A 16,484-nucleotide genomic window follows, 5' to 3' on the forward strand; every position below is an offset into this window, starting at 1 on the left:
CTGAAGGGCTAGTGTGCTTTGGCTTTGGCTTCCACATTGACTCCTCTGCCTGGGGAAGAGAAGTCTCTATGTACATGCAAGAGCGGTACATTTTTATAGAGACTCAGGACCGAGAAGGGTTTCTGTGTGGGAAAGTTTATCTCCAACATTCCCTTCAACCAGGCTGGTCATGTAGTGTCTATAGTGCTCTGTGCCCTGCCTTGGCTTCAAAAGGAATGGCCTGGAGAGACCAATACTTGTTCATTCTTTTCTATTTTCCTCAACTGAATTACGCAGCCGTACAGGATTCCTATTATAAATTCCATGAATCAGCTCTTCGTAATGAAAGATTTTTGCATTTTGGGGCAATTTTTGTGGAAATATTTTGCAAAAAGTGAAGTGACAGCTGCCTCTTGTCAGACATCCTGATTCCAGCTGCACTAGCAATTTGGGTTCCAGAAAGTTCTCAGACAGGAAGGAGTCATGCTATAGACAGAAAACAACCCATACATTTAATTCCACTGGAACTGCATTTAGATCCTATGGTCATGCTAGAGAAAGTTTATAATTCTGGAATGGTTGCTGAGAAAGACTGTTTCCGGATTTTTACTCATCTGTTTGTACTTTCTTGGTGCCGATGATCAGTTTAATGAATGTCAACTGAGCACTTTGTCCAAGTCCTCGGGTGGGAGACAGACGAACAAGGTATGGTCCATGTTACCAGAGATCTGGGGATAGATGGATTCACAGACACAAAGTCATCATCTCTACAATATAGAGGAAACAAAATGAAATGAAACAGTAACACAAAAGCAGAGAAGGTGAGGGAGGTGATAGTGTGTGTGTGTGTGTGTGTGAGTGTGTGTGTGTATTTAAGGGTGAGACTGGCAGAGCTAGGACAAAGGCTGGAACTGGAAAATGCCCATAGAGCAGATGACAATGAAGATGGATCTTGAAACGTGGTGGGAGTTTGACAGACAGAGATGGAGGGTGAAGTGGGGAAGCCAAAGGCAAACACAAGGTCTGTTTGGTTATGTTTGCTGAGCAGAGCTGTTACCTTGGACGTCTCTAATCCACATACCTTTGATGAATTCCCACCACTTGCAAAATAAAGCCCAACCCTACAGCCAGTTTGGAGTAGCGAATGTCTGGCTGTGCAGTTGGTCTTCATTTTGCAGGTAGTGGAGAGTTATTGAAGGCATTTGGCCTGGAGAGGTCCAAGGTAACAGCTCTACTTAGCAAGGTCACCAAGGGGAGAAGCAGAGGAGTGAGTTGCGCGGCAGAGAGGCCTGTTGGGGGGCTGTGGCAAAATCCTAGGTGAGAATCCACGAACAAGAATGAGAATAGGAACCATGGGACTGAAAAAAAAAAGATGGCAGCTGTGAGGAAAGGACATAGAAAGGAAAGGGGAAAGTCAACAATGAATTGGAATCAACAGACATATTTACTCAGTAAAGACAGTTAATGTTTCTCCCCTATCCCCAATATTTCCTCTCTTCCTCTTCTTTAGTTATGGAAATAACTAAAGGTTTTAGCTAGGTACATGTTTACTCTGGATAAAGACTACATTTTTTTCCAGCCTCCTTGCAGCAAGGGGTCTCTAGGTATCAAGTTTCAGCTAACAGGATGCAATGGGACTGTTTCTGCATGCTCTCTGATCCTTCTCCCCCATCCCCATTTCAATTATTGGATTTGGCTGGGATGGTTGGAGCCCCATCCAGTCATTAACAAGGGCTCTGCAGGACTGGTCAGCAGGAGGGAAGGAGTCTTCATCCCTGACACCATGGACCAGCCTGGCAAGCAACCCAGACTTTTATGGGAAGAAGTAATAACTACAGTCTTGGTGAAGCTACTGTTATTTTGGGTTCTTAGTCACTCACAGGTGAACCTAATTTGAGCTGATAATTGGTGACTGATTTTGGCTTCTGCTGACAAACGCAGAGACTAAAGGTAGGAGTCTGGGCCCCAGCAGAGGGGATGTTGGAAGGAACATCCCATTCAGGAGAGCAGGGCAGGTTCTGAGTACAAGGCAGTAGGCTAATGCTAAGAAGAAAGATGATCAGGAAGAACCTCTGCCCCATGTGCTGTCTTTCGGCCCTGATAGAATTTGTCACATGCTAGAGTCCTTAGTTAGCAATGTCTTAGGAAGTGAAGGGAGATGCCAGTGTCCAGGCTTGGCTTTACAGAGGATGAGCAGCTTGGGCAGCCAGGAGAAGCTGTTCCGAGTTGGTCAGGGATAAAGGGCAGAGAGGTGGTATCTGGAAGAGGCATAAGAAACATCTTGGACAACATAAGCACTTCTGGGCATCCTTAGATGTATTTGGGAGGGTACTGATAATTTTGTCTTGAACAATGGGGAGCTTCCAAATATCGAAGAGGACAATTCGCATTTGGCCTTAGGTTAAAGGTTGGTCTAGGTGACCTCTAAAGCTATTTTCAAGTCTGAGAATCTATGATTCCATAAAACAATTAAATCACTAGCTTGATTTCCTAGTAGACATCATTCTTGTTTCCTCTCAACTGACTCTAGGCCAGAATCTTTTCTGGCAAGAGTAGTGTGCTCAGATGGTGTGCATGTATTGGCCGGTGGGTGGGGCTAGGATAGTAACATTGTGATTGGGTTTTCAGTCCACTAAGGTCCGGCTAGTGCTGACCCCGAAATGGAATCAGACTTGAGAAACACCTGGGAGGAGGGTCAGGAAGCAGATGGAAATGGAAATCCTGGAAAGGAACACTGGGGTGAGTGCCAGGCCATACGATAATTATTTTTAGAAGGTGTAATGATAAAAAACAAGTTTTTGAGCAGGAAGCCTTCCAGGACTGGATCTGGGGACTGGGATCCCAGGAGAAGGGAAGCCAAAGGGACAGGTAAGGTTCAATCTGATGTGGCTGATGGCAGAGAGGGTGGCTTCCCTTGAAGAAGTCTCTGTTTGTTTATTTTTGAATGTGCAGAAATGCTGAATGAGAGAGATCTGATTTGAACTAGGGAATTGGAACTAGTTGCAGAAACTCCATTTATATGTCAACTAGTACCAGGGGGCACTGTGGAATGTGCAATGATGTGCTTTTCGCTTAATCTGTGCATATAGTGTGTCCTGAGACTCTCTGACACTGTAGAGTATGTTTTCTTATGGAGAACTGGGTAGGCAGCTGGGGAGGAAGTTCTTGATTCTGGAAGCAAAGCTTCTGAAAGAGAAATGCCTGCTGCCCTGGGTGGCAGTTCTGGAAAGTTAGCCAAGTGTTGGCAAAATCAGGAGGGAGATTTCATCATGAGGACTAGATCTGGATATATTTTATCTCCAAATTAATTAATTAATTTATTCTTTTGTCATCTTATACCATCTATGTATTTATATCATTCATATACATCTTATATTTATTTTATTTACCATCATATAGCACTCAATCCTATATACTGCTTGGCACAAAATTGAGTCTGTATCTATCTATCTATCTATCTATCTATCTATCTATCTATCTATCTATCAATCAATCATCTATCTGTTTTTGGAGGGAGCTTAGTTGATCACTTTTTTTTTTTTTTTTTTTTGAGACGGAGTCTCACTATGTTGCCAGGCTGGAGTGCAGTGGCGCGATCTTGGCTCACTGCAAGCTCCGCCTCCCGGGTTCACGCCATTCTCTTGCCTCAGCCATCCAAGTAGCTGAGATTACAGGCACGCGCCACCACGCCCAGCTAATTTTTGTATTTTTACTAGAGACAGGGTTTCACCATGTTAGCCAGGATGGTCTCGATTTCCTGACCTCATGATCCACCCACTTCGGCCTCCCAAAGCGCTGGGATTATAGGCGTGAGCCACCGCGCCCGGCCTAGTTGATCACCTTTTAAAGATTGTGAGAGGCATTTTATATTCTGCTCCAGATTGGCTTAGATGATCTGTAAGGACATCATCTATCAATCGATCACCTCTCCCCCCCATCATCTATGTCTAAAGTTTTTTTTTTTTTTTTTAAGAAATAATCCCTTCAGCAAATGCTTATTCTGTTGCCTCCTCAGGATATTAACCCTTTGGGACAACTTACCCAGAAAAACGTTTCCAGCCATATCTTACTCAGTAAACAGAGGGTTATGTTCTACGGATAGAACACTGTGAGCCCAGGCAGCTCTGCAATTGCAAAGAAAAAAGCCCTAGTCCAGAATTATTTTTGGAAAGCAAGAGAGGCCAAATACATTGCTGTACCATATCAGAAAAATGAAAAGCGAAGAGGGAGGGACACTATGGAAAAGGCAATGAGCATAAGAATGAATTGCAGGGAACCAAATCAGCATACAAACAGTACGAGGCAGCCCCACTGGAATCCTTCATCCTGACAGGTCCCAAGGCACAAGCTGGGCACCTTCTTGAGGAATGAATCATTTCAGCCTACAGTGGGGGGAGCTGGACAGCCAAGATCTGCCAGAGACAAATGGTTCTCTGCAAGTGAAGAGTGAGGGCACTGCAGCCACGTGTCCCTGGAGCACAGTGTGGCTTTGCAGAGGGGAGAAAAGGGCAGGAGGCAGCACTGAAGGATCCTTTCCCTGGGAACAGGCACTTCCACTCATCTGCTCCCCGTGGTCTCTGGGCATCCCTCAGGGGCTCAGAGGACTGGTGTGAACTCAACTCTCTGTATTTTCTTGCAGTAGAGTTGAGGTCTCATGCTTTTTGAACTCGCGGGAGGCAGTATGAGGTTGGAAAAGCATTTTTTTTTTTTTTTTTTAAATAAGATCAACTCAGTTTGAATGCTGGCTCTGCCTCTTAGATGTAAGATCTTGGACTAGCTACTTAACCCCTGTAGGCCTCAATTTCCTTGTCTGGAACATTGGGATATCTCCTAAGACAGCTACGAAGGCTAACTGGTAATAAACAATACTTTTGGTGTTTTTGATCTATAGAAGATTCTCAGTAAATGTTAGTCCTCTTCCCCTGGGGCTATGTTTTAGACCTGGCACCTGTGGAATTTGTGTGATTTCATAATTAATGGCTATCCCACCTAAGATGGCACCAGCAATATGCGTAATGTCACTGGACCCAGGTGAAAACTGACCAGCTGAGAATGCTTCACAGCCTTCACCAGAGAGGGGACAGAGCCATCCCCATAGGAGCCCCTGACCAGATAATATCAGCTATTTATAAAATGCCCACCCTGTGGCCTGCACTGTGCTAGGGAGAGTGAAGTAAGTATACATAGCTATTTAGAAGAAGACTTCTGCCCTGAAGACTTTCTAATCTGGATGGGAGAGGAACTCTGACACTTGATAGACTGGAAGCTCTGAAACTCAGAAACAGACATACAACCCCAGACACGGTCTACATTGCAGAGTACAGGAGGGACTATGACATTCTGGCACAGAAATTCTGTACCTCTTTTAAAGCAGCAAAAGACGGCAGTATTCCTAGGGCTGAAGCATCTCATGCTGAATTAAACAGATTGAGAAGGACTGATAAAAGCAAATAAGAGCTAGTATTTCTTTAAGGGTTTTTTTTTTTTGTGTGTGTGTGTGTGTGTGTGCGCCAGACCTTGTACTAGTCACTGTACTTCGTTCATCTTTATTGTAACCTGACAAGGATAAGTAATATTAACCACAGTTTAGAAGTGCAGGGCTGTATGCACTGGGAGGCAACCCAGTGTCACACGGGAAGGGACAAGATTTAAACCTAGGTCTTTCTGACCTTAAAACTCGATGTTCCTTTGACTATGATGTGCTGCCTCTCACAGAATTAGGCAGCACATCCCTAAGAACTGCTGAGTAGGCAGCATTTCTCCTAAGAACTTTCAGATATTACTTTGGAGTAAGGACACCCAACCCTGGTAGAAATACAGCAAGTGGCTGATTATGGCATTACAGGCAGAGGGAGGGAGTTACGAAGGTTGAGTTGAAAGCGCCCCTGCCAGGCTGCTCCTCTCTGCAGAGTGCAAACGCTCTTTCCCCACCACAGCCAGCTCCGGGTCACTTTCTTGGCTCTGAGGGGCAGAGGCTGCCTGGCAGGTGCTATCACCTCTCCTGGGTCCTCAGAATGAAGTACTTTCCTCAGGGAAGGACTAATGCAGCCAGGTGAGACAGACGGTGAACGGAAAAGGGGAGGACTTTAGTGCCGGGTCCTTGTTCTAATTCTTCCCTTTCCTGGCTGGTCACTGAACCATCCAGGCCTGAAAACTGGGTTAGTTTTACCTTCTCCTTCCCAGGATTTTGAGGCAGTAAGATAAAGTCCTAGAGTGAGAGAGCTCTGTAAAGTGCTGCATCCATGTCAGGTAACATTTGACCATTTGACACACAGCACTGCGATGGGTGATGGGTAGTTTTTTTTTTTTTTTTTCTTAAAGTGTAGCTTGTTAAATTCTTACTGAAAATAGACTCCAAACTACATTCTTGGCAGGGTACGAGAGAAAGGCCTGACTGTTATCTGCTGAAGCCATGAAACTGCTCTCAGGAAGCTGTTGGCTGCCAGGAGAGCCCCAGCTGAGGAGAGCGGCTGAGAGAATTACCTCCTCGGGCCCACAGAGGGAGGGAGGCCTGCAGGTCGAAGCCAGCCAATGCTCAGAGCAGCGTGGGCGGCCTGGAGGGTCCACACAGCACTTGGCTACCGAGCGGCAGCATCATTCCTAGCAGGCCATCTTCTCATTCCACTTGTCTGGCATCGGCAGGGCTGCACAGAAGCCCAAAGACTGAGCCAACTGGGGTGGCAGAGAGGAGCAGTAAGAACAGAATGAAAAAAAAGAAAGAAGAAAAAACCCCCTCTAGCTAAATGCTATCCTACCATGAAATAACAGAATTTTCCCCCAAACCCTCGGTTCCCCTTTCACCAATCCCAAGCAAAATAATGGATGAGTCTGATTCTGTAGCTACAGCAGACACACGGTCTGTCAATCTGGAAATGGGGGCTGTTACCTCCAATTCAGCCCTGGGTACCTGCAGGGTGGGGAGGGAGACCGTGGACCCAGGTCACTGGGCTGGTCCTGTCCTTTACTCGGGGTGGCGTTTCTATCAGGGGTCTGGGTTGGCCCTGCCTTGGTTAGTCCTGGAGAACTGCAGCCTCCTCAGTCTTCCTGCAGATGTCAGGAGCATATTTTATAAAGATTGGATCCTCTTGCTTTGATCTCCTTGGGAGGGAGGATTGGTGGCCACAAGTCTGAGGATGCTTCTGCTTTGAGAACTTGAAATCTGAAGGGGTCAGAGGGGTTTTAGGATATTCCATAAGGATTTGGATGGGCTTTGGGCTTCCATTCCAGCAATTAACCAACCTAAGGAAACTGCTTAGGGTCTGGGTCTTTGCAGGAAAATCAGATTCCAGAATATGGAGGGTGAACAATCAGGACTCGGGGCACTACTCGCAATCAGCAATCATGAGCCTGTGGTAGCCAATGCCAGTCAACTATGACACTCTCTGAAACTGAGCCCAGTCTCCTTGGTATTAATCCCAGCACTTTGGGAGGCCAAGGTGGGTGGATCACAAGGTCAGGAGTTTGAGACCAGCCTGGCCAACATGGTAAAACCCCGTCTCTACCAAAAACAACAACAAAAAAACTGGGCATGGTGGCATGTGCCTGTAATCCCAGCTATTCAGGAGGCTGAGGCAGGAGAATCATTTGAACCCGGGAGGCGGAGGTTGCAGTGAGCTGAGATCGTGCCATTGCACTCCAGCCTGGGCAACAGGGCAAGACTCCATCTCAAAAAACAAACAAACAAACAAACAAACAAACAAACAAACAAACAGTCTTTTCAACAGAGTATTCTCTGGAAGTATTACCATTTGTTAGGAGCTGTCACTTGAAAATCATTTTTTTTTTTTTTTTGAGACGGAGTCTTGCTCTGTCACCCAGGCTGGAGTGCAGTGGTGTGATCTCGGCTCACTGCAAGCTCTGCCTCCTGGGTTCACGCCATTCTCCTGCCTCAACCTGCTGAGTAGCTGGGACTACAGGCGCCCGCTACCTCGCCTGGCTAGTTTTTTGTATTTTTTTAGTAGAGACGGGGTTTCACCGTGTTCGCCAGGATGCTCTCGATCTCCTGACTTCGTGATCCGCCCATCTCGGCCTCCCAAAGTGCTGGGATTACAGGCTTGAGCCACCGCGCCCAGCCGAAATTCATTTATTCATTCAATCATGTGACAAATATTTACTGAACTTTTACTTGATGACAAATACTGCAGTAAGCATTGGAATAAAATTCTGGGTAAAATCAGAGAGTATTACCGCTCTTCAGAGCATAAAGTTCAGTGAGAGAGATCAAATATATCAACAAATGTAAAATTACAATTGTGACAAGTATGTGTTAAGGGAGAAACATATAGTACTCATAACCAAAAGGTTTCACCTGGCTGGGGAAATAGAGGATGAAAGGACGGCTGAGCTGAGATATGAAGGATGAGTAGGAGTTAACCAGGTTAGGTGGAGGGGTGGGTGGAGGAGCTGTGGGTAGAGGAGCACTTCAGGCACAGGGCGAAGCCTGTACACAGCCTGTGGTGGGAGGGAGGCTGGATAGTGTGAGTTCTGAGCACAGATGAGGCTGGAGAGGCAAGTGGAGCCTGTGGTCTGGGCTTTCTGAGCCAAGTTAATGGGGTTTTGCTTTTATCCTGAGAGCAATGGGAGGTCACCAGGAAGGTTTATGTAGTGAAAATGTGTGTTTTGAAAGGACCACTCTGGATAGAGTGAGTGTGCAGAACGAATTGGAGAAATTCATCAGGAATGTGGGTAGATCAAAGTACTAGGTGATGACATTACTTGCATTTCGTATTGTGGGTTGTGGTCAAAGGAAATCTGGAAGTCACTGCTCCAGAGACTTTTAAGGAAACTGTTCTAGGGTTCTAAGCCAATAGGAAGGAGCTCAGCACTGAATGGGGAGGGACTAACACCTATCAGACAATCACTGAATCGTTAACTGCAGTCCTGGGGCCTTGGCCATGGGTGGCCGAAGGTTTTCCAGTATGGTTTCACATTTCTGGGCTCAGAGACAAGTAAGCACCTCAAGCATCTAAGTCAATGCTGGAGAAATCACATCTCCCAAGTCCCATGCATGCTATCTGCAAAAAAGGGAAGAAGACAAATTTGCTTTTTTTTTTTTGAGACAGAGTCTTGCTCTGTCACCAAAACTAGAGTGCAGTGGTGTGATCTTGGCTCACTGCAGCCTCTGCCTCCTGGGTTCAAGTGATTCTCCTGCCTTAGCCTCCCAAGTGGCTGGGATTACAGGCACGTGCCGCCACGCCTGGCTAAGTTTTTTTTTTTTGTATTTTTAGTAGAGATGGGGTTTCACCATGTTAGCCAGGCTGGTCTCGAACTCCTGGCTTCAAGCTCTCTGCCTGCCTCGGCTGCCCAAAGTGTTGGAATTACAGGTGTGAGCCACTGTGCCCGGCCCAAATTTGCTTTTGAGGGCTCATGACTACTACATGGGGCCCATCCCTGTGAACATGTTCACTGCCCAAGCTGTCATGGGTTGGCAATGACTGCATCGGGTCCAAGGCTTCTTTTTGTCTCCATGAAGTTCTTTTCATAAGTCTTATTGGACCAATGACGATCTGCCCCATTTCAAGAGATATCTAGGAATGAAGGCTCCTGAATCCTGTCTTTTCTACATTTCCTGTGTTGGGCAAAGACTTTATTAAGACGCTCCCATACTGCATCCTTGTACCTGTGGATGAAGCTCAGGATCAGGGGCTTGTGAGAATATCAGAGCTCAGACATTTGGGATAATGACTGTGTTCCAGGCACCCTGTATTTAGAAATCTGACAAAGAGTGATGATATGAGCTGTGGAGAGCTGGTTCCTTGGGTTGCCACAGAAACCAAATAGAGCTGAATTTAGCATTACATTACAGGGTACTCACAGAGATTGAGTCAAACATTTGTCTACTACTGCTTTTTTCTTTTCTTTTCAAATTGAACATTCCTGGCAAGTGGCAAAACACCTGTGAAGCTAAATGGGGGCAGCAGGTTGTGCTGTGCTAAAGGAGTGGGTGTTCTGGAAGCTTGATAAGTGGCAGGGACTTAGCTTTTCACCCAAAGCAGGATTGTTGCCCAAACATCGCCCTCCAGGTCTAGGCTCCTTCTGAGGAAGGAGTACCTTGAGAAGATAGCACAGAGAATTGGACAGAGTCTGGAGCTATGGGTTCCAATACAGTTGTCACTAGCCACATGTGGCCATTGAACACTTGCATTGTGACTAGTTCACACTGGGATGTGCTGTGAACATGAAACATGGGCCAGATGTCAAAGACTTTGTATGACAAGAACAATGTAAAGTGTCCATTAATTTACAAATATTGATTGCATATTGAAATGATAACAGTTGGGATATATTGGGATAAATTTAGTATTGAAATGAATTTAGTATTGGAATGAATTCCTCCTGTTTCTTTTTATTATTCATAATATTATTACTAGAAAATTTAGCATTATATATGTGACTCACATTGTATTCCTATTGGACAGTCCTGGTTCAGACACTGTTGTTCTGACGCTGGATTGATTTTCCATGAACTGAAGAAGTTGTTTAACCTTGTGATACTTCAGATTCTTGACCTGCAAGATGGAGGTATTCATGCCATCTCTAGCTTCTTCATAGACTTGTGTTGGAGATTCGATGCTGATGTGGGCTCTGTAATGCACTTTCCTAATTTCCCCTTTAAGGATGAGGTACCCACTCCCCCAGCTGTCAAAGTATTGGCTGCTGAGGACTCAGCTGAGTCCCTCTTCAGGCAATTACCGTGGCTGAAGAGAGCCACCCCTCATGAGCTGGGCTCTTTCAGGTGAGTCTCTAAGATGCAGTCAGTATCAAGTACAAGCAGAGCCAGAGATCACCAGGAGCTACATGAGCAAGTGGTTCAGACCCCCACATCACCACTATTGTTTCCTCTCCCTCAGCAAGTACCCATGCCTATGGCTGCAGTGGAGGCTCTCTGATGAACAGCTTAGAGAGGAGAAAAAAGGTCAAGATGGGTCACAGATGGGTTGGCTTTGTATGTGGGTTCCAGTTTGAAAATGGACTGCTGTGAACTAAAGTTCCACTTGGGGGTGTCCCTGAAAGACAGAGATGAGAGGAAATTCTCTCAATAGGCAGAGCTTTGGGAGGTAGACCTAGTCATTCTTCTGTGTGGAAAGAGAAGTGGACTAAAGTACAAATATATATTGGCTCATAAGGAGCAGTGAATGACTTGGCTGGTTGGTCAGGGGTCTGGAAAGAAAAAGATCAAATGGCCGGTGTCAGGGGCTGGGGAAGAGCATGGGGATGGGCAATGGGAGTGAGCACAAAGCGCTGGAGTCTATGTATTGCATGTCAATGCCACCTGACAGCAGCTACCATGGAAGAGGCACCAGACAACCACGTAGACAGAATGACTCTGCCAGTTGACATCAGCCAGTCTCAGTCTTCAGCCATTCCAGTGTCTGAGCAATGGGTATGAGGGTAGAAGAGCCATGGTATGAAGGATTCAGGTGACAATGTGGTATACCCTGTAAATCAACCACCACCGTAGGGGGCTGTGCTGCAAAGGGTGGAGTTCATGGGTCCTGGAATTGAGGGGTGAATGTGGGAGTGGCCCTGCTTACCATCCCTCCCAGTGAGTCACGGTGGGTCCTGTGCTCTCCATCCTCCCAGCAGGAGACTCCATGGGTCTAGAGGTGCTGGTTCCCAGAAGGAGAAGGCTTCCATCGAGGTATGTGACCAGAGCCGATTATACTTTAAGCTGCTATTGCCATCTCTCTTCTAGCTCCTTGTACCAAGATATTCAGCAGGCAGGGAAAGGCGTCTCCACACTGGCAGGAGCCATTGGCCCTGATATCAGCAAGAAGTAGTGCTGCTGTTATTTAAAGATGGCAGGAGATAATCTGTTTGGCATTCAGGGGCTACATTGGGGTGTCTCTTCGTACTCCCCTGCCAAATTTGAGGTAAATGGACAAGTGTAGCAGCCACGGCCAGAGAAAAATGTGGTGACCAGGGGCTCAGTGTCCTCAGTTATGAGGGCTCAAGCCACCCCACCAGGCATGTAGGCCAGCAGCAGTGTGGGCCAAGGGCGAGGGGACTCTGGAAAGGATAGTAGAGGAGGGGCAGAATAAGACTTAGTGGTAGCCTTAAGATCAGAGCAGTATAGTGGTTGGTCCTACTAATCTCCCACTGAGAATTTCCCCAAGTGAAGACAGCAGCCAGAATAACAGTGAAGTTGCTCCCAGAAAGGGCACACTTAGGCTGTGAGGCAAGTGAGCTGGTGGTACAAAGGGTGTGCTGTCCACGATGCTGGGGTGTGCTGCCCAGATTTCCCATACAGAACAGAGCTACTTGTCCCCTGATTGCTGGGAGTATTGATGGATGGCCAATGGCTCCCTTCTGAGTCCGTCTATAAAGATTACCCCTACTGGTTGGTGTGGAATACAAAGGCCCGGTTCCTCTGTCTTGATTCAGGACAACCTTGTGGCACATCCCAGCTCCTGGATTTCCTGTAGGATTCATCTTCTCCTTCTGCCCAGTCTTACTCCTCTCACTCCTTTAAAGATGTTATTTCTGAGAGCACTCCCCAGTAAACGTAAACATGCAGTAAACATCCTGCATGCAAATCTCTGTCTCAGAATACGTTTCCTCAACCACCCAACCCAAGAATGATGTCCTAGTCACTGTATGGTGCAAAGCATGCTGAACTTGGCCTTGGAAGCTCTGGGTTCTGGTCAGGGCTCTGCCCTTTCATGAGTTGTCTGGCTGGCCCAGGTTCCCCATGTATGAGTTGGGGACAGCAAGGAAGGAGTTTGGACCAGGTGATCGAAGATCCCTTCCAGCTGTGACTTTTCATATGTGTGAAATGGACGGGGAAGGATGACTTACATGAAGAGCTGGAATGATCTTTGTGAACCCTTCAGATGTCCTCTACATGTACAGAAACTAAGCATCAGAAGGGTGATGTGATTTTTTTTTCATGGCTGCCCTGCTAGAAAGCAGCAGAGCTGAGATTTGGACCCAGACTTCAGTCTGCCACGTTGTCTGAGTATATCCCCTTCACCATCTCTGGATCTCTAACGTCACTGATTGGGGCAAGGCACAAGAGTGGGTAGGACAGGAGAATTTGAAGGTTGTTTAGAAGGTTCTGATCAACTAGCTGCTCCTCCTGCATGTCTTTGGGTTCTGTTATCCAGCAGGCAAGGCAAAGAGTCACTACACCGGCAGGAGTCATTCACCCTGAAAATGAGGAGGAAATTCTACTATTTACTTACCTCAGATTGCTAGGATGTTATAGCCTTTGTCCTAGGGCAGTGCTTCTCAAACTTCAACATGCAAATGAATCACCTGGGATCTTGTGAAAATATAAATTCTGACTCGGGAGGTCTGGGGTGGGGCCAGAGAGCTTGCATTTCTAACATGCTTCTAGGTATGGATGTGGCTGGTCTGTTGACCACATTTTGAGTAGCCAGGGGCTAGAGTGCAGCTCTCAAACTTTGGGTGCATCAGAACCCCCTGGGAACCTCTTAAAACTGCTCATCATCATAGATTCAAATTCAGTAGTATAGGATGAGCATCTCTAATTTTAACAAACGCTCTAAGTCTCTAAGTAATTAAGGTAACTGCCAACACTGGACAACCATGGTTCTGTAGCAGTGACCTTCACAGTTGCAGTTCTGTAGCAGTGACCTTCACATTCGTGTTCCTGAATAAGCTGAACAGGTATCACACTACTGCTGCATGAGGAAGGAGACACAACTCCAGCCTGAATCACTGAGGACACAGGTGCTGAAATATACTGAGTGTTCAACATGGGCAAGGCACGGATGACCACAGAGAAAACCCCTGGGACTTGTCAAAATTACCCTAAGAGGGTTATAGTTTTATGAAAACAATCAAAATACAGAAACAAAATTTGTGATTACTTATAAAACGTATTTCCAAAGTAGTTGTAACCTTCATAACAAGGAGCTTTATCTCTATCTCAAGGTTGATGCGCAGTCAATGGGCTACTTGTGAGTTACACGTGAAGCCATTTCATGGTTTTTGCAACTCTGGCAAAATTGAGACTGAGATTGTAGACTCGGGATGCAGGAGCTGAGGGTCCTGCTTAAAAACACATTGCTTCATTCCCTGAGCTTCATTCTACGGCTTGTCCAAGATGTCAATCTAGTTGACATCAGCATTTTACCACATGGCTTTCTAAGCCCATTTAGGGTGTGAATGGGTTCTTCAGTGACATTGGGTGGAGAAAAATAGACCTACCTCCCCTAAGTGTCTCCAGGCGGCTCATGTGCTAGCCTGCTTCTCAGAAAGACCCCCTTTCTCACCTCCCTGCTCACTACCAGCTGCCTGGAGAATGGACGTCCTTAATGCTTGGTGAGGGAGAAGGTTCTGCTGCCTCAGCACAGGGTGGGTTGGGCATGAGAGTGAGTAATGGAATGTCCCTGAGAAATCCACCCTCCCTGCCAAATGTGCGTGCCAACTTACACCTACAGAGAGTCTGGTTGCGTTTGCTTGTTCATCAGAAGAAAATAAGATAAACCCTGAAGGGAGATGCTGTTGGCAGGACAGCCACCATGGCAGGTGTGGGGGCTGGGGAGGGCAGTGCTGCCCTCAGGCAACCGACCTAGGACCTGCTACAGAAAGCCTGTGCTACCATGCTGGATATACAACCCCATGCGATTACTGCGAGTTGCGATAGCACAGGAGTGCAAGAGGCCTTCAGCACACGCAGCCTGCAAGGAGAATGGAAGGCAAGGGAGTGGATTAATGGAGCCGAAGTCAGCCAGGACAACAGCACTGTCTCCCTTCTCTGGTGAGAGAAGTGGCCCAGATGCCTGTGGACGAAGCTCCGTGGATGGGACCTGGAAGCAGAACAGAAGGCCTGGATTTTGCTTTATGGCCATGAAGTGAAATGATGAGCTCTCTGGACTCTTCTCTTTCTCTCCCCCACCGTCTTTTCAAGGCATCTTTCCTCCTGGTACTCTCTGACACATCCCCCAAATTATTACTCCTTGTACTTTAGCTGAGCCCCTGCTACTTTCCTTGAAGATTTTTGTCCTTTATGTTCTATTCTCTTGTCATCAGGTTTGTTTTATGAAATAAATTACCTAATTAATTAAATGGCCATTGACCTTGGACTTAATTTTTGCTATATACCACACTGGGGATTAAATGACCTCATTTAATGCTCAAATGAGGATTTTCCTATGAGCAAACACTTTGATTCTGACCATTTAACAGATGAGGAGGATGAGGCAGACTGGTTATGTGATGCTCTACGGCTGTGGAGCCTCCTTTGGTGGAAATCATGGCACTGAGTTTCCTGTCCTGAGGCTGTAAACTTGCAGCTCCACTCTCAAGGTTCTTTTTTGGGGCGTGGGATCAGAGCAAAGATAAGTCGGGTTCACAATTGAGTATTTTCTTTTGTTTTAGGAGATAATCATTCAGAAAAATCTCAGGAAACTTTGTCAATTGCAAAAACTGTTGTATTTGTTATCTCATCTGTTTGCTGGTAGTGATTAGAAATAAAACTTTTAAAATAGTAAGGGCTGATGCAATTTTTTTGAGGGGTGGTGAACAGGAAAGAAGATACTAAGTGAGAAGCCAGAGAGCTTGTGTCCTTTTCAGTCAGTCTTGGGGAAACAGGACCCCTAAGACAGCAGTAGATGATGACAGCTTTAAAAAGACCAGGAGAGTGGATTTGATTTCCGAGGCCCTTGAGAAGAAATAGGGCATGGGGAGCTAAGTCCCCAGATGCTTAACTAGCAGGAAGTCCTCCAAAAGACTGTGAAGATTAATCAGGTATTGGCCTCCTTTCAAGAGACTTGGGCTCTAATAGGGGAACTCACATTTGAACATAAACAGTTATACTACAAAAGATAATGTGGAAGAGAGAGGGGACTGTAGCTGCAACCAGCATAGGTGAAATCAGCAAAGCAGCAGTGAAGAAAATTCTGTTGCAAAATTTCTACTGCGGGCAAAGAGAAAGAAATCTGAAATGCATAAATTCGATCCAGCCTGTACTTGGCGTGGGAGAAGTCTGTCTTGGGTCTAGAACGGGGTCTCTGTGTGACCTTGAGCACGTCTCTTTACATTCAGATGCTCAGCTGAACGACCAGCCTCTAAGACTTCCATCTGTTCTAAGCTGGAGGGGAGAAATGAAACTGTAAGAAAGGAGAAGGATGTGTGCTGCAGGGCTCGTCCAGGGTTTTCCTGGGAGAGTCACTGGTTCACAGTGTGACTTGGGGTGTCGGTACGAATTTCATAGGTGCCATTTTCTCCCCTGGCTGTGGACAGCAGATCTCTTTAGGCGCTGAGCTGCTTAGAAAGAACATCACTGCGGTTTCCAAAGAAACATGGTCTTGCAGTCCAGAGACAGCAGGTGGCGCTCTTTCTCCTGAAACAGATTGATGTCTGCAGCTTGGCTTGCAGGCTGTGCGGGGGATGCAAACTGAGTAAGATCTCTGCAGTCTGGAGGCATCCAAAGAGACCCGGGCAAAACATGGCTGGTCAGGACTGCCTGCCAAGTATAACTATTCCCTCACTTGAGTGCGCCCTAGAGGTGCCAGCTGGGCTTGGGCTGCAGCACC

The 16,484-nt window shown here is 46.4% G+C and overlaps 1 protein-coding gene across 1 annotated transcript in view; it reads left to right on the plus strand.

The window, feature by feature from the left end:
• The first annotated feature begins 2,502 nt into the window (after window positions 1-2,502).
• LOC105493010 (lymphotactin) overlaps window positions 2,503-16,484 on the plus strand; it is a 170,056-nt gene continuing 156,074 nt past the window's right edge. The window contains exon 1 of the mRNA XM_011760436.3: window positions 2,503-2,718. The gene's annotated coding sequence lies outside the window, so the exon portion shown is untranslated. The remainder of the gene's footprint in view (window positions 2,719-16,484) is intronic.

This window comes from Macaca nemestrina, chromosome 1, assembly GCF_043159975.1.
Source record: "Macaca nemestrina isolate mMacNem1 chromosome 1, mMacNem.hap1, whole genome shotgun sequence".
NCBI lineage: Eukaryota > Metazoa > Chordata > Mammalia > Primates > Cercopithecidae > Macaca > Macaca nemestrina.